A 17110-nucleotide genomic window follows, 5' to 3' on the forward strand; every position below is an offset into this window, starting at 1 on the left:
TTCTCCCAACGTATTTTAGTTTGCAGGGACAGGTAAGTAGATAAATCACATTTTTTGTACGGCAATGTAGATCTTGTTTTATGTTCCATATTTCCTTAGGGGCCTCTTTTGGTCCATCAATAGATAGTTCTTTTGTGCCCTGAGTGATCATGGTGCAGCATAGGCATTTTTTGAGTCGGCATTTCCGTATTCCTATCAGACTTGTCTCTTGAGTTATCCCAAGAGGCAGAATCACTTTTTTTGTTTCTAATTTAGGGCAAGATGGGGCGATTACATTTTTCAGGGTTTGGGCTCTTCTGAATGTGAGGGATGGTTGTCTGGGTAAGGAGTCTCTTAGGATTGGATCCTTCAAGAGGATGTCCCAATGTTTATTCAGTATCTGCCTGATATTTTTGTGTTTTGCATTAAAATGGGTAATGAGGTTGTATTGATATTTCACGTCGGTTGTGGTTTTGGGTCGGGTCGATGTAAGAGTGGCTTTCTGATTAAGGGTGCAGACCTTCTTTGCAGTAGCATTGATTAGTTTTTTGGGGTACCCCTTTTCCTTAAATCTGTTTTTGATAATCTCTAGTTGTTCCTTCATTACTTAGTCGCTTGAGCAGTTTCTTCTGATTCTTTTCATTTGACCAAATGGAATGTTATTTTTCCATTTGGAGTAGTGGCAGCTGGAATATTCGAGGTAGCTATTCGCATCGACTTTTTTGAAGTGCGTTTGGGTGGTGATTTTATTTGTTAGGGTTTTGATATGGATGTCTAAAAAAATGGCTTCCTGGGGGTCGTGTTCAGAGCTAAATTGTAGGCCCCAGCTATTGGTGTTAAGGTCCTTGATGAAGTTGACTAGATCCTCCTCTCGTCCATCCCAGATCATTATGATGTCATCAATATATCTTTTGTAGAATATAGTCTGGTCATGGGAGAGGAGGCCCAGTTTTTCCTCATAAAGGTCTACAAATAGATTGGCATAGGAGGGCGCAAATTTTGTCCCCATTGCTGTCCCCTTGGTTTGTAGGAAGAATTTTTTATTGAAGGTGAAAAAGTTGTGGTGAAGAATAAAGTGGATGGATTGGAGGATAAATTATTTTTGGACCGAGGGCATTTCTTGATCTTGGGATAAAAAATGTTTAATTGCTTGCAGGCCTAATTCATGTTGGATGTTGCTATAAAGGGAGCTTACATCTAGTGTTACCCAATGGTAGTTTGCTTTCCATTGGACTGTATCTAGAATGTTGATTAGATGTGCTGAATCTCTAAGATAGGAGGGAAGTTTGATAACATATTTTTGCAGAAAATTGTCCACATACGCGGACAGATTGGATGTGAGGGAGTCAATGCCGGATATGATCGGTCTGCCTGGAGGATTTTCGATGGATTTGTGAATCTTGGGTAAAAAATTAAAACGGGCTATTGTGGGATGGTTATTGTAAAGGAATGCTTTTGCTTTCATATTAATAATTCCCGAAGAGAAGCCAGAGTCTATTAGTGACTGGAGATTTTTAAAAAAAATAGGTGTTGGGTCACTTGGAATGGTTCTGTAGTAGTTTTTGTCTGACAGGATTCTATTGGATTCTTCTAAATAGTAGCTGTGATCACTAATGACGACTCCTCCCCCTTTATCGGCGTTCTTTATGACTATGTCACCATTGTTTTTTAGAGCCTTCAAGGCTCTGTTCTCATGGGTTTTGAGATTGAGCGGATGTTTGATGGATTGAGCTTTGGTTAGGGTTTTGAAATCTTCGAGGACTAGATTGAAAAAAGTTTCTAGATGGGGCCCTCTACTTCCTAGAGGGTAGAAAGAGGATTTGGGTTTCAGGTTGGAAGGTATAGGAGGTGGTTCGTTGGAGGTGACCATGCAAATCTCCACAGAATCGGTGGGACTGGTGGTCTCTGGAGTGTGGATTGGGGGATCGTGTTCTCCGTCGGTGAGGTTTTTGATGGAGAAGTGTCTCTTGAGGGTTAATCTTCTGATAAATTGATTCAGATCAACGAATAACTCGAAGGGGTCTGGATAGTAGGTGGGGAAAAAGGAAAGGCCTTTATTTAAGAGTATTATTTCTTCTGGTTTTAGGGGATATTTAGAGAGATTAAAAATTCCATTGGTTTTTGGTGTGGTAGTTGCATTGGTGCTGGGTGGACTAGTGGAGGGGGATGGGTTTAGGTGTTCAGGTTGGGTGTGTTGGGTGACGGCCGCAGGCTTTTTGTTTTTTTGTTTTTTGGTGTGTCTATGTCTGCCTCCTCTGCATCCTCTTCTTCTTTTATTGGTCTTTTTCGTGTCATTGGTAGTAGGCTGAAGAATTGGGTGATTCTCCGGTTCTGTAGATGAGGGTTCGGGTGGGGGGTGTGGTTGGTTGGGGTGAAAAAGGGACTTAACAGCTGTATGCTTGAAATTACTTTCTGGGTTGGGGTGGTCGATGGTGTTGGTGGTGGTCCTGGGGAAAGGATTCCTAAAAAAGGACTTCCTGATAGATTGGAAGGTAAGGTTAAAAAAGTATCTGAAGGTGTGCTGGAGAGGGAATGGGTTGTTGTGTTCAGAATAGAACTGGACAGGTTGCAATTCCCAGGTGGGTTTGGATTTGGTAGGATAGAGGCAGCGTTAGTATTGTAGGCGATTGGTGGAGTGGATAGGGATTTTTTTGGTGGGGGGGAAGGGATGGAGCTTTTTTCAGGACCTACTTGGGTAGGTGGAATGGTAGTCACTGGAGGCTGGGGAGAGTGGCGGGTTGTAGGAGGTGGGGTGTTGTAGATGGAGAAGTTGTCTAGGTCGGGAGTGGTCCTAATGGAAAGGAGACTAGTTGGTGGTGATGAGGCACCGGAACTGATTTGTGGGAGTAGGGAGGGAAGCTGTGGAATAGCTGCAATGGTTTGTGGAATGGATGTAAGTTTGTATTGGTTGAAATTAGTGGGATTTTTGTAGTGATTTTTATTGTAGAAGGTTCTACCTTCAATCCAAGTTTTCTGTGTGTAAGGGACTCGGAATGGTTTTGTGACAGCATGTGACGAGATGGGTATGCTGGCGTTACCGATATATGGTCTTTGGTGGGGGCTGGTAGGCCGCGCTGGAAAGGTATGATTGGTGTATTGAAAACGTTTTCTCTCCCATGGTCTGATAGTGTTGTTATGGTAATCTGTTAAGTCTCTGAATAATTTTCTACATTTTTTTATAGCCTCATTATATTCGAATACTCTTAGGGTGTTCGTAGTGAAGCCCAGTGATGTGTCAGGGTTTGTGTCTAGGAAGTGGGTAAGTTGTTCGCCTAGGTTTATGCATATCTTTTTCCTTTTTTCTAGTAGTAGATTGATATAGTTCAGGGAACAAACATCGCTGGCTTCCAACCATGATTTGATGAAGATGGGGTCCCCCTCAAAGGTGGGTTTGAGGGAGATCCTCAAACCTCTTGGAATGATTTTTAGATGGAGATAGATTGCGAGAAAAAAACAGTCTATTTAATTTCTCACATAGTCTTTAGCAATCCCCAACAGTGATGTTTTTAAAGTCTTACTTTCTCTTTTGGGCGCTTCATTGTTCGTAATGGGTTGTTGTTCCTTACGGATATTACGCCATGTGCAGGTCTGGATGTTCTCCGGTATTATAACGTCTTTAGTGGTGGGCATTCGTTCTATTTCTTTTTGAAGTCTTTTGAATAGGTCGGGCAAGTCCCTTTCGAAGTAGGTCCGTAGGTTACCTGTGAGGCAGCTGAGCCAGGAAGGTGGTAGCATGGCTGGGAGTCAGTAGGGTGGCAGCAGTTGCAGATTGGGAGCCAAACATGCCCGGGGTAGACCACCTGCTTCGCAGAAGACTACATGCCCGGGAAGTAGTGGTGCAGGGGTTCACGGAGGCACCGGCGGTATCAGTCAGTCAGTGCGGACTGTTGGGGGAAAATAACCTACTCGACGATGTGGCAGTTTTTTGTTAAGCCGCCGGAGTAGGTTAAAATGGCCATATGTAGAATATGTGGGTAGAAGGTGAAGCGTGGCCAGAGTGCCAATGTTGGTACCACGGCCCTGTGTCAACTTATGCAGAGTCACCATAAAGTAGCCTGGGAGAACCGTGGCTCCGATGTGGTGGTCCAGCCTGCCGCAGCAACCGCTGCATCACCCAGTGGCACGCACCCGGTTTCAGGCAGTCAAAGCTCCACCACCTCAGCCGAAGGAATCTGTCTGTCATTCCCATCTTCTGCTGGTCCAGATGCTCCTCCTACTACTACTCCGAGTCCTCATCAGTCATTCCGTCAGCAATCGATCACCTAAGCGATTGCCAAGAGACAGCAGTATGCGTGCACGCATCCAACGGCGCAGAAGCTGAACGTGCTCCTGTCCCAGTTGCTGGTGCTGCAGTCCCTCCCTTTCCAAGTGGTAAACTCTGCACCTTTCAGAGAACTGATGGTTTGTGCCGAACCGAGAAGGAGATTCCCAAGCCGCCATTTATTCACGAAAAAGGCAGTACCAGCCCTGCAGAAATATGTAGAACAGAAGGTGGGACAGTTCTGAGCCTGTCGGTGTCTACCAAAGTGCACAGCAGCACCGACATGTGGAGCTGTAACTAGGGTCAGGGACAATACATATCCTTTACAGCACACTGGGTGAATGTGATTCCTGCACAACCACACCAGCAACTTAGCCAGGTGACGCCGCTTCTGCCTTCACGTTGTCCCGCCGTTTGTCCTGAGACAATGTCTGCCTTTGCCTCCTCATCCACCACCATGTCCTTAGCCTCCACTGCAGGGATAATCCACAGTGCCCCTCCAGCATACCACATGTGCAGAGAACGGCGGTGTCACACTGTTCTGCACCTCGTTTCCCTGGGCGAACGGAGTCACACAGGGGAGAAACTGCTTGTATCCTTTGTCAAGAAATCGAAACCTGGCTTTCTTCCCGACAACTCAAAATTGGAACCATGGTGACCGACAACGGGAAGAACATTGTGTCGGCTGTGTGTCAAGGAAGGCTGAGCCATGCGCTCTGCATGGCACACATGTTCAGTCTGGTTGTCAAGCGGTTCCTGAAGTCTTCCACCTATCTGCAAGACATCCTAAATATGGGCAGGAAACTTTGCATGCACTTCAGCCACTTGTACACCGCAAAGCACACCCACCTTGAGCTGCAGCGGCAGAACGGCATCCCCCAACATAGGCTGATATGTGACGTTTCCACCCGTTGGAATTCCACCCTCCATATGTTGGACAGACTATATAAACAGAAAAAGGCCATCCACGATATCTTGATGATACAAGCAGATAGGAGTACTCCCCTGTGTAACTTCGATGTCAGCCAATGGCAGTTCATGCGTGACACCTGCCGTTTGCTCAGGCCCTTTGAGGACGCCACGGGATGAACGACATCATTCCACTGCTTCATGTCCTGGAACAGATTGCGGTAACAATATCTGGTCAGTGGGCCAGAGACATGGTGCCTAGATCTCATGGGCACATGGGCACATGAGCCCTGTGGGGGATGAACTGGAAGAGGAGGAGGAGGGGGAGGAGAACATTGGAGCACAGGCAATGTGTAGCAAAATGGGTGGTTTTTCTACTCAGGTGACAGGAGAGGAGGAGCAGGAGCAGCCAGAGGAGCTACAGGGTGATTAGGAAGACGAGACAGATGACCCAGACCCACCGTGGCAGTATGTAGTGGAGATGGAGGCAAGGAGTCCCTCCAAATCACTTGCACAAATGGCCCGATTCATGCTCGCTCGCTTGCGTAGTGACAGCCGAATTGTCACCATTCGGCAGAGGGGGACTTCTGGCTCTCCACCTTGTTGGAACCTCGCTATACCGGTCCAGAATGGGGGCATTTTTTTACACCCACTGAGTGGGAGGACAAACTGAACTACTACAGAGACATCCTATGTAGTCAGTTGGCCACTGCCTATCTGCGCCATCATCCATCCTCTCGCAGGTCTGACCGGGGGGGCCCTCTGCGCTCACATTTCACTGCCATGGCTGCTGGGGAGGGGTGGGGTGGCAGGAGCAGTATCAGCGCCATCAGCAGCAGCCTGAGTCTACAGTCACTGATGAGTAGTTTTCTTAACCTGCATAGTGAAGAAACTACTCACCAGCAGCAGCAGGTAGACCTGTAGCAGGACCTGAACCAGCAGGTGGTGGCATACTTGGACAGCACCCTGCCAACCCACATTGAAGATCCGCTGGACTACTAGGCAACCAAACTGGATTTGTGGCCGCAACTAGCAGAATTTGCCCTTGAAAAGCTGTCCTGCCTGGCCAGTAGTGTGGCATCAGAGAGGGTGTTTAGTGCGGCAGGGGCCATAGTTACCTCAAGGAGAACTCGTCTATCCACCCAAAATGTGGAGAGACTGACCTTTGTCAAGAATAATCAGGCGTGCATCAGTCAGGATTTCCAACCACCATTTCCTGATGCATCAGACTAGATCATTCATGGTGCTACACCAACACTTTGATAAAGATGACCATTTGTTTCTGACTACCTGCCTCAGCTACTTCTCTGATGCCGCAACCCACTTGATGCCACATATCTGATGCCAAGTGCTCCTTCTTTCACCCACTTTCGTCAGCGGGTACTGGTATTGCCACCCACCGCCCCACTCTGTCACCGGGTCACTTTGTGGTTTCCTGATGCAGTTGCTGCTGCCACCTCCACACTATGTCAGCTTGACACTCTGTGGTATCCTGATGCTGCTGTTGCTACTGCCATCTCCACACTATGTCACCTTGCCATTCTGTGGTATCCTGCTGCTACTGCCATCTCCACACTATGTCACCTTGCCACTCTGTGGTATCATGCAGCTGCGTTCTCCATACTATGTCACCTTGCCACTCTGTGGCCTCCTCCTGATGATGATGCTGCTTCTACCGCCACCTCCACACTCTTTCATTGGGCTACTCTGTGGTCTCCTCATGCTGCTTCTACCTCATAAATATGTCATAGGTCCATGCTGTTCCCACCCTCCCTACTTCATGACTGGGCCACTATTTTGCCTTTCGGTCTGGATGACATAATTTATTTGACCTTTCTTCTGATCTGTCAGAAGGAAGGAAAAATGAGACGTACAACAGATCCTGTCTGTGTAGCAGTTGCAAAGCCTGAAGGTCCCGTCAGAATTGGCTTATGATTTGGTAGCCAAAAGCAGGAGTGGGTACAAAACACAGAAGACATGCAAATATTGCCTTCATGTATAATCTCTGTTTTAGATGCACTCCTGTTTTTTTTAGTATTAGCAATACTGATGGATAATTGAGCAAATGCTGACTGAGTGAAAGTCTATGCTCCACAGACAGGATCCTTTTTTATGGGTTATTGCTCTGACGGATCAGAGTAAGGGCAAAATAATCAGTGACGTCAACACAAACTTACTGCTGACACCCGTGCCCCTTTGTACGGGGGGCTCTACTTGTATAAGCGTTTAATAGAAAAGGTTCTGATTAGTGATGGGCGAACATCGGCCGGGACGGTTCTTGGCGGGCCCCATTGACTTTGATGGCAGGCGGACCTGAAAAACATTTTGATCATATTTGCAGCCACCAAATACTTACTAGAAGGGCATAAATAGTCCCACAACATGGACAGTGACATACCAGAGGGGGATCATTGGCAAAAATTCCCACAAAAAATATGTATTTTAATCAGGGGCCATTTTTATGCGTCTCAAAGGGAAAATCTCAAAAATGTGCCTGCTGGAGCCTAGAATTTTTTTTATTTTAGGCTACGGGAGTACAGGCCCCAAAAATTAGGCATTCACCTGACAGAAAAAAACTTGTGATCATATGGCTGGAGGTACATTAGGCGGTCACTGGATACAAATTTTACTGTAGGCCAGTACAGGCCCCAAAAATTAGGCATTCACCTGACAGAAAAGAACTTGTGATGATGTGACTGGAGGTACATTAGGCGGTCACTGGACAAAAATTCCTTTGCCAGCGCCTGACTCCTCTTCAGACTCCTGCTGACTTGTCTCAGAAGGAGTAGCCCCCCCTGGGAATTTATTCAGCTTGAACTTCCTCATCTTCCAGCTCCTGCTCTTCGACGCTTGATTAATGACACGATGCAATGCATGCTCCAGAAAGAAGGCGTAAGGTATGATGCCACTGATGGCGCCCTGGCTGCGACTGACCAGTTTGGGGATCTCATCAAATGGCCGCAGAAGTCTGCATGTGTTGCGCATGAGCAGCCACTGGCGCGGTGAAAAGAAACCAAGCACCCCAGAACCTGTCCTGCTGAAGAGTTCATACAGGTAGTTGTTAACGGCACGTTGCTGCTGGAGCCGCCTATCAAGCATATACAAGGTGGAGTTCCAGCGCGTCAGACATCTGACGTACAAGTGGCCATGGCCGTGTAAGATCTTCTTAAATGGCCAGAGATTTTCCTGGCCTGCCACAAGACATCCTGGACCCCGGGGTATTTGGCAACGAATCACTGCACGACTAAGCTCAGGAAGTGTGCCATGCACGGTACGTGTCATTTTGCCCTGTTCCAGCATGCTCAGCAGATTGGCACCGTTGTCGCACACCACTTTACCAAGTGTCAAATTGAGCGGGGTTAGCCACTGATCGGCCTGTGACTGCAGAGCTGAAAGCAGTGCAGGATTGGTTTGGCTCTTGGCTTCCAGGCACAACAGCCGCAGCACAGCATGGCAACGTCTCACCTGGGACATCAAAAAAGGTTCTGGGGAGCTTGGGGGACCCAGCGGAAGAGGCGTTAGCAGTGGAAAAGGAGTAATCAGCCGAAGAGGAGACAGAAGATGGAGTAGGTGGAGGAGAAGAAGAGGCAAGACTGCATGCAATCCTTGGCGGTAACACCAAATCCACACGGCAGCCACGGTTTACATGCTTGACGGCTGTCCGAAGGTTCACCCAGTGGGCAGTGAAAGTTATGTACCTTCCCTGCCCGTGTTTGCTAGACCACGTGTTTGCTAGACACTATGTGCCAGACATATATTTACTTGACGCTGAACGTGGCCATATAGCTCTGGAATGCCCTTCTGGGAGAAATATTTCCTTCTGGGGACCTTCCATTGTGGTGTGCCAATGGCCACAAATTTTCTAAAGGCCTCCGAGTCCACCAGTTAAATGGCAGTAGTTGGCAGGCTAGCAGTTCCGACAAACCAGCGGTCAACCATTGGGCAAGAGGGTTATCCGGCGTCATCAACTTTTTACTCTCGAATATTTGGGCCATGGAAACCTGCCTTCTGCCAGATGAACGCGATGATGGCACGGTGGAAGGTGGAGTGGAGGACAAATGGGAGGAGAGAGGAGAAGGAGAAGAGGCAGGACATGGAGCGCCGGGAGTGTGGCTTTGTGGGTTCTGACGGCATTGCTCCCACTGGGCTCAGTGATGGGGGGCCAGGTGCCTTTTTAAGGCGGTATTCCCTAGGTGACTGTTGGGCTTACCATGACTTATGCGTTGACAGCACAGGCTGCAGATGGCAACACTATTGTCAGCAGCTGACACGTTAAAAAAAGCCCACACTGCGGAGCCATGTGTCGGCGTCCTGGGAGCGCAAGATGTGACCGTGCATGGTGGATGGCTCGCTCCAGATACATTTGCAGTCTGCTTTTTGCCTACTGTGCCCTGCAAGCTCTGCATGCTTCTCCTCTTTCTCCTCCCTATCTGCTCCTCCTTCTTTCCCTCTGAACTCCTCTCCTCTTCCTCTCTTGTGGGCACCCATGTGACGTCAATCGACATGTCATCATCATCACCTTAACCACCACTGACATTTGAGATCTCAGAGTATGCATCAACAGCGGGGACCTCACTCCTTGGGCTGCTCTGGGTATTGTCATCAGACTGCTGGGTGACGGCCGTTGCTACCTCCTTTTCCTAATCCGATGTAAAGAATGGCTGCGCATCGGTAAGGTCTGGGAATGGATGGGAAAATAATTCCTCTGACTCGAGTGGAGGAACTATGGTGGTGGTGGTGTATTTGGGGGTGCACACAGCAGAGATTGAAGAGGGTGCAGATACAGAGGATGAGGAGTGTGCAGAAGCGGAAGGCTGAGTGAGCCACTCAACCAACTCTGGTGCGCCCTTTGAAGTATTCGTACGCGCCTACTCAAACTTCCCGCTTAGGCTCCGGCCTGGTGCACCTACCCGACCCCTACCACCCGTGCGGAATGGCCTGCCACTTTCAAAATGACCCTGTGCCTAAGTCCCTAGAGAAGAGCAGTATTTGTGGAAGCAGTTATATCACAGGCCTTTATCAATATTTGGTGGAAACAGGTATATCGAACCCCTTAATCAGTATTTTGTGGAAGCAGTTGTATTGCAGGCCTCAATCACTATTTGGTGGAAGCAGGTATATTAAACCCCTTAATCATAATTTTGTGGAAGCAGGTATATTGCAGGCCTTAATCAATATTTGGTAGAAACAGGTATATCGAACCCCTTAATTAGTATTTTGTGGAAGCAGGTATATCGCAGCCCATAATCAGTATTTTGTGGAACCAGGTATATCAAACTCCTTAATAAGTATTTTGTGGAAGCAGGTATATATCGTAGGCCTCAATCAATATTTGGAAGAAGCAGATATATCAAACCCCTTAGTCAGTATTTTTTGGAAGCAGGTATATCACAGGCCTCAATCAATATTTGGTGGAAGTAGGTATATCAAACCACTTAATCAGTATTTTGTGGAAGCAGATATATCGCACCCCTCAATCAATACTTGGTAGAAACAGGTATATAGAACCCTTTAATCAGTATTTTGTGGAAGCAGGTATATTGTAGCCCTCAATCAGTATTTTGTAAAAGCAGGTATATCAAACCCCTTAATCAGTATTTTGTGGAAGCAGGTATATCACACCCTCCAATCAATTTTTGGTGGAAGCAGGTATATCAAACCATTTAATCAGTATTTTGTGGAAGCAGGTATATCGCACCCTTTAATCAGTATTTTGTGGAAGCAGGTATATCACTCAATTATTTTTTTGGCCATAACAGTTATATCACACCACCCTGTTTATTTTGGGCAACAGGTATATCGTAGCCCTCAATCTGTATTTTGTGGAAGAAGGTATATCACACCCCTCAATCAGTTATTTTTGGGGCAACAGGTATATCACACTCGTTGCAATTAGTTGTTCCAATAGCGTTTGTCCCTTTATACACTCACCTAAAGAATTATTAGGAACACCATACTAATACGGTGTTGGACCCCCTTTTGCCTTCAGAACTGCCTTAATTCTATGTGGCATTGATTCAACAAGGTGCTGATTACGCCAAATTCGGACTCTACCCTTTGAATGTCCCAACAGAAATTGAGACTCATCAGACCAGGCAACATTTTTCCAGTCTTCAACAGTCCAATTTTGGTGAGCTCGTGCAAATTATAGCCTCTTTTTCCTATTTGTAGTGGAGATGAGTGGTACCCGGTGGGGTCTTCTGCTGTTGTAGCCCATCCGCCTCAAGGTTGTGCATGTTGTGGCTTCACAAATGCTTTGCTGCATACCTCGGTTGTAACGAGTGGTTATTTCAGTCAACGTTGCTCTTCTATCAGCTTGAATCAGTCGGCCCATTCTCCTCTGACCTCTAGCATCCACAAGGCATTTTTGCCCACAGGACTGCCGCATACTGGATGTTTTTCCCTTTTCACACCATTCTTTGTAAACCCTAGAAATGGTTGTGCGTTGAAATCCCAGTAACTGAGCAGATTGTGAAATACTCAGACCGGCCCTTCTGGCACCAACAACCATGCCACGCTCAAAATTGCTTAAATCACCTTTCTTTCCCATTCTCACATTCAGTTTGGAGTTCTGGAGATTGTCTTGACCAGGACCACACCCCTAAATGCATTGAAGCAACTGCCATGTGATTGGTTGACTAGATAATTGCATTAATGAGAAATAGAACAGGTGTTCCTAATAATTCTTTAGGTGAGTGTATAGCTGCGGTATCGCAGCAGAACTGCACACAACTGCTGCACAATACAAATGCACTATAATATACTTTCTATGTTAGAAAGTATATTATAAGTATATCACACCTATCAATAGCACACCTATACTAGTCCTTAAAATTTGCGGCCCTATTAGATAGTGTTTGGTGTTTCTAACAGCCTGTCCCTGCTCCATAAAGCAACCTCTCCCTACACTGGCAAAACACAGAATGTAAAATTGCTGCCAGACTGGGTTCTTTAATAGGGTGGGGGTGTGTCCATGTGCAGAAACATCTCAATTGGCTGCCCTGTCCCACTTGATGGATGTGTCATGGGTCAAAGTTCGGCGCAATGCAAAATAATATGGCGACAGCGGATATCGCCATATGTTCGCCAGTTCGGCGAACCGCGAACACGCAAAGTTCGCAGCAAAATGACCGCCGTGTGAACCGCAAGGTCATCTTGAGTTCTGATAACATCTATGTGGAATCAGCCGGCGATGGTGTACAAAGAGTGCGCTTCTTCTTGGCACTAACATCGACCTGTAAGACTGAGTTCATACTTGAGTTATTTGGTCAGTTTTGGCCTCGTGACTGCCCTAATCGAAGTGTGCAGTGATTCTAAGAGCGACACCTGTCATCTGCATGTCATACAGACTCAAAGTATTATTTCACTACCAAACCAGACTCCATATGCGTGTTACTATAAGGCACAGTGTTCTACACCACTACAGGGAGTGCAGAATTATTAGGCAAATGAGTATTTTGACCACATCATCCTCTTTATGCATGTTGTCTTACTCCAAGCTGTATAGGCTCGAAAGCCTACTACCAATTAAGCATATTAGGTGATGTGCATCTCTGTAATGAGAAGGGGTGTGGTCTAATGACATCAACACCCTATATTAGGTGTGCATAATTATTAGGCAACTTCCTTTCCTTTGGCAAAATGGGTCAAAAGAAGGACTTGACAGGCTCAGAAAAGTCAAAAATAGTGAGATATCTTGCAGAGGGATGCAGCACTCTTAAAATTGCAAAGCTTCTGAAGCGTGATCATCGAACAATCAAGCGTCAACAGTCAACAGGGTCGCAAGAAGCGTGTGGAAAAACCAAGGCGCAAAATAACTGCCCATGAACTGAGAAAAGTCAAGCGTTCAGCTGCCAAGATGCCACTTGCCACCAGTTTGGCCATATTTCAGAGCTGCAACATCACTGGAGTGCCCAAAAGCACAAGGTGTGCAATACTCAGAGACATGGCCAAGGTAAGAAAGGCTGAAAGACGACCACCACTGAACAAGACACACAAGCTGAAACGTCAAGACTGGGCCAAGAAATATCTCAAGACTGATTTTTCTAAGGTTTTATGGACTGATGAAATGAGAGTGAGTCTTGATGGGCCAGATGGATGGGCCCGTGGCTGGATTGGTAAAGGGCAGAGAGCTCCAGTCCGACTCAGACGCCAGCAAGGTGGAGGTGGAGTACTGGTTTGGGCTGGTATCATCAAAGATGAGCTTGTGGGGCCTTTTCGGGTTGAGGATGGAGTCAAGCTCAACTCCCAGTCCTACTGCCAGTTTCTGGAAGACACCTTCTTCAAGCAGTGGTACAGGAAGAAGTCTGCATCCTTCAAGAAAAACATGATTTTCATGCAGGACAATGCTCCATCACACGCGTCCAAGTACTCCACAGCGTGGCTGGCAAGAAAGGGTATAAAAGAAGAAAATCTAATGACATGGCCTCCTTGTTCACCTGATCTGAACCCCATTGAGAATCTGTGGTCCATCATCAAATGTGAGATTTACAAGGAGGGAAAACAGTACACCTCTCTGAACAGTGTCTGGGAGGCTGTGGTTGCTGCTGCACGCAATGTTGATGGTGAACAGATCAAAACACTGACAGAATCCATGGATGGCAGGCTTTTGAGGGTCCTTGCAAAGAAAGGTGGCTATATTGGTCACTGATTTGTTTTTGTTTTGTTTTTGAATGTCAGAAATGTATATTTGTGAATGTTGAGATGTTATATTGGTTTCACTGGTAAAAATAAATAATTGAAATGGGTATATATTTGTTTTTTGTTAAGTTGCCTAATAATTATGCACAGTAATAGCCACCTGCACACACAGATATCCCCCTAAAATAGCTAAAACTAAAAACAAACTAAAAACTACTTCCAAAAATATTCAGCTTTGATATTAATGAGTTTTTTGGGTTCATTGAGAACATGGTTGTTGTTCAATAATAAAATTAATCCTCAAAAATACAACTTGCCTAATAATTCTGCACTCCCTGTATAAAGGCTCTCAGCAGACAGGAAATAGCCATTTTTAACGTAATTCTCCCTCGAATATATTCGGATCGAACCAAATCTTTCCCCAAAAAAATTCGCTCATCTCTAGTCATTATGATGCTCAAATAACAGGAAGCATTTGTAACAAAAATCAAACCAAGCATTGCGGTTTCTTTCATTTAACAAGGATAAGTTACATTAGCTTTGATGTGAACAGACTTAAAAAAAATAAAACAATAATGCATTTCGCAGATCAGGTTATATAGGATAATGGCTTTTACTGAAAGTTGGTGAGTAAACCACAGCATCTAAATCAATAGAATGATAACTGCTATGTAAAGATTAGAATACTTGAATTGTTTTAACTCTCTATGGGAATTAGTATTCTTTGAAATAATACACTTTATGTACAGTGCATTGGTAAAGTAGACTATTTCATTTGTTTAACACTTTGTTATGTTGTGGCCTTGTGCTGAAATGTTAGAAATCTTTGCTAATTTATTGAAATGGAAAAACTAAAACATTGCATTGAGATACCTGTAAGTATAAAGAACCTTTAGGCCCCTTTCACACGAGCGAGTTTTCAGTGCGGGTACAATGCGTGTGAGGTGAACGCATTGCACCCGCACTGAATCCGGACCATTTCATTTCTATGGGGCTGTGCACTAGAGGTCCCGAACTATTCGCCGGCAAACAGTTCCAGGCGAACATCACTTGTTCGCCGCAGCGGGTGAACATATGCGATGTTTGGTCCGCCCCCTATATGTCATCATTGAGCAAACTTTGACCCTGTACCTCACAGTCAGCAGACACATTCCAGCCAATCAGTATACCCTCCCTCCCAGACCCTCCCACCTCCTATAAAAAAGCAAGGACGGCAGCCCTCTTAGATTCATTCTGAAGCTGCAGTGTTAGTTAGAGCAGGGAGAGTGCTGCTGCTGCTGAATTACCGTATTTTCCGGTGTATAAGATGACCGGGCGTATAAGACGACCCCCAACTTTTCCATTTAAAATGAAGATTTTGGGTTATACTCGCCGTATAAGACTACCCCTGAATGCCCAGCCCTCCCTGTCTTCAGGACGATCTTCGCCAGTCCAAGGAACTGACTGGGATCTGTGGATGGCACTGTTATTGGGAGGGGGATCAGTGGATGACACTGCTATGGGGGGGATCTATGGATGACACTATATAGCATCTTATGCTATATGTGTCATCCACAGATCCACCCCATGACAGTGCCATCCACAGATCCCCCTCCCCTAAACAGTGCCATCCACAGATCCCCCTCCCCTAAACAGCACCATCCACAGATCCCCCCCCTAAACAGTGCCATCCACAGATTCCCCTCTTCTAAACAGTGCCATCCACAGATTCCCCTCAACTAAACAGTGCCATCCACAGCTCCCCCTCCCCTAAACAGTGCCATCCACAGATCCCCCTCCCCTAAACAGTGCCATCCACAGATCCCCCCTCTAAACAGTGCCATCAACAGATTCCCTTTCCCTAAACAGTGCCATCCACAGATTCCCTTCCCCTAAACAGTGCCATCCACAGATTATTTTCCCCTAAACAGTGCCATCCACAGATTCCCTTCCCCTAAACAGTGCCATCCACAGATCCCCCTCCCCGACGCTCACAGGAGTACATTTATAAACTGTAATCGGTAACTTTAACTTTAATCATCGCTCAACTGTTTACTAGGATGCCTTACTCTTAGCTCCGGTAACAGCAGGCAGTGCGGGCGGCGCTCACTCACTGACATCACGCGCCTGCGCCGCCTAGTGGGAGAAGCAGTCACGTGACATCAGTGAGTGAGCGCCGTCCGCACTGCCTGCTGTTACCGGAGCTGAGAGTAAGGTATCCTAGTAAACAGATGAGCGATGATCAAAGATAAAGTTACAGATTACAGTTTATAAATGTACTCCTGTGAGCGGCGGGGCCCTGTATATTCTAACCCCCAGGCAAGCGTCCCCGTCACCATGGGGACGCCTGGGGGTTAGAATATACCATCGGATCTGAGTATACCCGGCGTTAAAGACGACACCCGACTTTTGAAAATAATTTCTAGTGATAGAAAGTCGTCTTATACGCCGGAAAATATGGTAATAGGGAAAGCGTTACCTAGGCCAGTGTTCTGTGTCCACTCCAGTCCTCAAAGCCTCATCTGCTGTAAGGACAGCACTTTTTAGGGCTGGTACATCAGTCTGCTTTTATTTATTTTTTCTTTATATATATTGCAGTTGCCTGCCCGTGTGTTAGAGGCCACAGGTCCACAGACTGTACTGTGTGCACCCCACTCATATCGGGTGGCACAGTACCTTGCAGATAAAAAAAGTCATTTAATTTTTCCTCTGTAATATAATTGCAGTTGCCTGCCAGTGAGTGTCAGGCCCACTGACTATACTGTGCCCACTGCCAGTGCCCACCACTCATATCGGGTGGCACAGTACCTTGCAGATAAAAAAGTCATAAAATTTTTCCTCTGTAATATAATTGCAGTTGCCTGCCAATGAGTGTCAGGCCCACAGACTGTACTGTGCCCACTGCCCAACACTCATATAGGGTGGCACAGTACCTTGCAGATAAAAAAGTAATTTAATTTTTCCTCTGTAATATAATTGCAGTTGCCTGCCAGTGAGTGTCAGGCCCACTGACTATACTGTGCCCACTGCCAGTGCCCACCACTCATATTGGGTGGCACAGTACCTTGCAGATAAAAAAGTCATAAAATTTTTCCTCTGTAATATAATTGCAGTTGCCTGCCAATGAGTGTCAGGCCCACTGACTGTACTGTGCCCACTGCCCAACACTCATATAGGGTGGCACAGTACCTTGCAGATAAAAAAGTAATTTAATTTTTCCTCTGTAATATAATTGCAGTTGCCTGCCAGTGAGTGTCAGGCCCACTGACTATACTGTGCCCACTGCCAGTGCCCACCACTCATATCGGGTGGCACAGTACCTTGCAGATAAAAAAGTCATTT

The sequence above is a fragment of the Bufo bufo genome, chromosome 2 (assembly GCF_905171765.1).
Source record: "Bufo bufo chromosome 2, aBufBuf1.1, whole genome shotgun sequence".
NCBI lineage: Eukaryota > Metazoa > Chordata > Amphibia > Anura > Bufonidae > Bufo > Bufo bufo.